The following is a 5,346-nucleotide window of genomic DNA, read 5'->3' on the forward strand; positions in this document are numbered from 1 at the left end:
AAAATAATACCAGATTTCTAGTGACCTAAGAAAGCTAAAGAAAAAAAAATTCTTTGGAGGAACATACTGTCATCTTAGGCCTCAAATTTCTACAAATAATTGTTCAAAAACAAAGTCTAGCATAAAATCAAGGAAAAAAAAAACAGACACACAAGGAAACAAGAAACTATGAGCAAAAACCATGAAAGAGAGTCAGATAACTGAAGCAAATCCACAGGGACTGTAAATGCTGAAATTATCAGATAACAGGCTGTAAAACAATTATGCTTAGTATGTACAAGGAAATAAAAGCCAAGTCAAAAATTTTAAGCAGAGAGTTCAAAAGTATAATATGGAACATAACAATTGGGAAAAGTACTAAATTGAATTTCTAGAAATAAAAAGTACAAAAAACAAAATTGAGTATATGAGTTTAACAGTTTATTAGGTATATCTGAAAAGATATTTGTGAACTAGAAGACTGATAAGACACAATTCAAATAAAAGTTGAAAAGTGCTAGAAAATAAGGATGGTAAATAAAATATAGAAGAATGTCTAATATGATTTTAAATTGGAGTCTCAGAAGGACAGGAAAAAATGGAGCAAAAGCAATATTTGAAGAGATAGGGGCTGAGTCTTTCTCAGAACTCATTTCCAAAATGAGTTAATATACATAAATCCCTGAGGACAGTGCTAGACACATAAAGTATTCGATAAATTCAAGATATTATTTATTCTATCTCATAACACTTTCCTAATGATTCTTTGATATTGCCTTTCCCCAAGTTCACAAACATTTCATTTTAGTATTTCTAAGATATGTATCATGCCTAGAAATTGGTAAGAGAGGTTATGCAAAAGGTGGAGGAAGTGAGAACACTGGCAAGAATGCTATTTAAGTGAAAGCTCATAGGTTTGGGTGGAAAATAAGTTGAACTCAGGAGTTTGATAGATTGAGAGGTCAGCACAGATTTGGGGAACTAGAAGTCTCTGTGAGGTCATAGAATAGTTTTGGAAGTGAAGAGGAGACAGAAGTGAAAGAATAGAAATTTGAGATCAGAAAGTAAGACCTCAAAACAAACATAAGTAAGATCTCTAATCATAAAACTTAGAGATAGAACAGTATTAATGATGACTAGTTTCATGGTATGACCATTGGTATGGTTTGACACATAAGAGTAGATATAAAATATTCAGTTCATATAAAGCGTCATCTATAGGGACATTGATACAACCCAAGATGAAAGCAAGAATAGAATGGAATGGGTAAATATAAGGTAAATGAATAAGCTTTTGATACAAAAGAATAAATTGGCACTCATTAGATGATAGATCGTTATGGTAGCAAGTATAAACAAAGAGGCAGCTCTGTGGAAAGTAGGGTTTTGGCTGTGATAACATTGAACTGACCAGAAAGAGATGAGAGCACAATCTAGGTCTGTAAGGAAGAAAAGTGTGCTTTTGTAGCTTGAGAAGCCTGAGACCTTAAGTTATAAAACAGTAGTCATGTAGTACCAGAGTTTCCAGGTACTCTATTGGCCCCTTTGTTTCTCTTCCTGCCTCTCTTCACTGATACCCTTTCCATCAGGCAAATGAGAGACAAAGCACACATCATAAGAGAGTCAAACTGCTTGTTTAATCCCTGAGCAGCAACATGGATATATTGCACTCCAGTCTGATTCAGGGATGGGGGAGGCTAAGTGGGGCTTAGTTCTTCATAGGGGAGAGAAGGGGTTGAGATTGGTCTCAAGGTTTTGTAGATGAGGTGCTAGGATCTCTGGCTGGAAGGGCACGACGCCGCCCCTTGTGATGACCCCAGACACATAGTACAACATCACAGTTATCCTCATCCTCTTTTTCACTCTCTGAGGAGCTTTCACCAAAGGCTCGGGGTTTTTCATAAATGCAGCAGCATTTAGATGAACGACGGCCCAAGTGCTCATTGTCTACAGTGTCACTTGACCATTCCACCTTCTTGTTTGGCTTCCCTTTCTTTAAAGTAGTTGGTACATTGCTATTCTTTACCTCATTTGCCATGGTAACTATGGGCTCTGAGACAACTTCTCTCACCTTAGATGTCGACTCTTCCATAGCAGAACTGCAAGGGGAACAAAAGAGGGAAGTGATGTATCCAAAGAGTCTGGGGAAAATATAGATCTAAGCCCAAATCAGAGTCAGAGTCAGAATTGGGATACTGAGTCTGTTTCTCAGCCTTAGATTCCCCACCTATAAGGCATTCAGCTCACTCTTGCTTCTGACTTGCTGTGTGTGATCAAACTCAGATTGTGGAATCACAGAACAGAGTTTAGATATCAGAGAAACTGAAGAGGTGACAGGAAAGAAAACTGAGATAGTTTGGTTCAATATCCTGTCAGGTTAAAGAGCAAAATGTGTTTTTAAAATATGTAACTTTATGAAGAACATCTTGGGAAAACCTATCAGTGGACCTTTATTTATAGTTTTCTTTGAACAGTGACATACCACACCTACACTTACACCTAAACACACACACACACACACACACACACACACACACACACACACACACACACGATTCTTCCTTCCCACATAAATCACACTCTATTTGAGAGTGGCTGTAGTCTACTAAAAATGTTGATGAGTGTTAAAGATAAAAATGGAAAATAATTCAGGTACCATATTAAGAGGGGAACTTAGATTTCATGCTGGAGGTCTCCTAGGACCATTGGAGTTTTATCAGCCAGAGAGTGAATTTTCAGGTCTGTATTTAAGAATTTTCACTATAATAGCTATGTGGAGGCAGGAAAATGATAATTTAGTTTAGAGAACAGCAGTTCAGTTCGGGGGTTGGACGAATAGTAATAACAGCAAAACTTAATAAAGGATAATTATTGTACTAGCACTGTTGGTAACAGAAGGAAGACAGTTGTCAATAAATCTATCTCTCTGTAAAAAAAAAGAAAACTTTTGATATTATGGGTAGTCATGAGTCAGAATATAGGAAGAATTCGATCTCATGAGGGACAGAGGAAGAAGTCTGAACAAGGAAGGTTAACATATGGCAAAACAGTAGTCCAGAAAACAGTTATGCCTGGATTCTAAATGGTCTCCTTTACACACGTACTGGTACAATGGAAGACTCCACGCAGTCTTTCAGGTCTTATCTGAGTCTTGGGTCAGCAGCCATCCCTTAGGAAATCAGCTTTGCTTTTGCCTTTTGTTATGCCTGTCACCATAACAACTGACAGACACAGAAGGAGGGCGTGTCTCCATCTCCTAGGAGATAAGTCTATGAGTAGTAGGTGGACTACTACTTGAGTAATATTGAAAAATATTGTCCCCCACAGCAACTTTTCTTGCGAGACATCCAGATGTCTAATTAACTAACACTGATACTAGGTTTTTCAAATTCTAGTCAGTGTGTGGCCAGGCTAGGGGATTTCATTTCCCTTTTGGATATGTCTACTAGACTTGTGGTTCTCAAATGCTGGTGTGCATCAGAATCTCTTAAGAAATGTGTTTAGAATACAAACTCTATGCTCCAATTCAAAAAGACTAGAATTCAAACACAATCCAGACATCTGAACTTTTACAATCTATAAATATGGTTTTAAATGGGTTTAAAAACATTATGTGGCCTAACATTTTGTTAGTCGAACAAAACCACATCTGTAGCCCAAATTTAATTCATGAGCCAACAAAATCCTATCCTAGCCTAGGACATTCAAATCTTATTTAAATATTTAAGAAAAAAACTATGTGGGAGGTACCTTTGTTTTCTCTTTTTAAAACTATGTTAAATAATTTGAAAATTACATAAAATTTTCAAAAATAGTATCAATCCTCTAACTTCTCCCAGTGATAACATCTTACGTAGCCATAATCAATCAAATCCTGATTATTAACACTGATAAAATACTGTAACTAGGCTATATACCTTATTCTGTCTTTACATGGACCTATTATCATTTTTTTCCTATTTTGGTATTTAGTTCTATAAAATTTTACTGCATGTCTAGTTTTGTGTAACCACCATCAAATCAGGATACAAAACTATTTCATCACCCCAAAGAAATTCCCTCTTGATATTCCTTAATATCCATAATATCCCCCTATGCTCCAAATCCTGGCAATGAAAATCTGTTTTAAGTATAATTTTGTCATTTTGAAAATGTTATATATGTGGAAATATAGAGTATGTAATATTTTGAGATGGGCTTTTGTTTTTCACTCATCATAATGCCCTTGAAATTCATCCAAATTGTTGCTTACTCAATCTGTTTTTTATTACTGATTAATGTTCCACTTACAGATTACCATAATTTGTTCATCCATTCACCTGCTGAAAGATATTTGGGTTGTTTTCATTTTGTGTTATTGCAAATAAAGCTGTTGTAAATGTTTATGTAAAGCTATTAGGAGAACATGTTATCCTATCTCTAGAATAAATTCCTAGGAGTACCATTGATGGGTTGCCTAATGTACATTTAACTTTATTAATAACTTCTAAACATGTTTCCTGAGTAACTATACCATTTTACATTCCCACCAGCAATGTATGAGAGATCCAGTTGTTCTGCATCTTTGTCAGCACTTGGTATTGTCGGTGCTTTAAAATTTTAGCCATTCCAATATATGTACAATGATATAACATCGTAGTTTTAATTTGCATTTCCCTGATGATTAGTGACATCGAGCATCATTTTATATGTCTTTGGCCATTTGTATGTCTTCTTTGGAGAAATGTCTAATCAGGTCCTCTGCATATTTTTTAATTGCACTGTTTGGGGGTTTTTGTCATTAAGTTGTATGAGCTTCTTATATATTTTTGAAATTAATAACTCATTATAAAATGTGTCATTGGTAAATATCTTCTCCCATTCAGTCTGTTGTCTTTTCATTTTTTCGATGATATTCCTCACTGTGCAAAAACTTTTTATTAATATAATCCTATTTGTTTATTTTTTCTTTTGTTTCCATTGCCCAAGGAGGTATATCCACAAAAGTACTGCTAAGAGCAATATCTAAGTGTTTACTGCCTGTATTTTCATCCAGAAGTTTATGATTTCAGGTCTTACGTTTGAGATTTTAAACTGTTTTGAGTTAACTTTTGTATATGGTGTTAAGAAATTGGTCTAGTTTCATGTTTTGCATTTTCACAACACCATTTAATAACAATGTCTTTACAACACTGTATGGCTTAGAGGCGAATTTCACCAAACATTCCAAGAATGCCTATCATTCTCAAACTGTTCCAAAAATTCAGAGGGAGGAAAATCTCCCAAGCTCATTTTATGAGGCCTCTATGACCCTGATTTCGAAACTAGTCAAATACATTACAAAAATGAAAATTATAGGTTAATATTCATCTAGAACATAGATCAAAA

At 35.1% G+C, this 5,346-nt stretch overlaps 1 pseudogene; it reads right to left on the reverse strand.

Annotated features, from left to right (window-relative positions):
* Positions 1-1,726: 1,726 nt before the first annotated feature.
* LOC107195437 overlaps positions 1,727-5,346 on the reverse strand; it is a 14,848-nt pseudogene continuing 11,228 nt past the window's right edge.

The sequence above is a fragment of the Pteropus alecto genome, unplaced genomic scaffold (assembly GCF_000325575.1).
Source record: "Pteropus alecto unplaced genomic scaffold, ASM32557v1 scaffold312, whole genome shotgun sequence".
NCBI classification, from domain to species: Eukaryota; Metazoa; Chordata; class Mammalia; order Chiroptera; family Pteropodidae; genus Pteropus; species Pteropus alecto.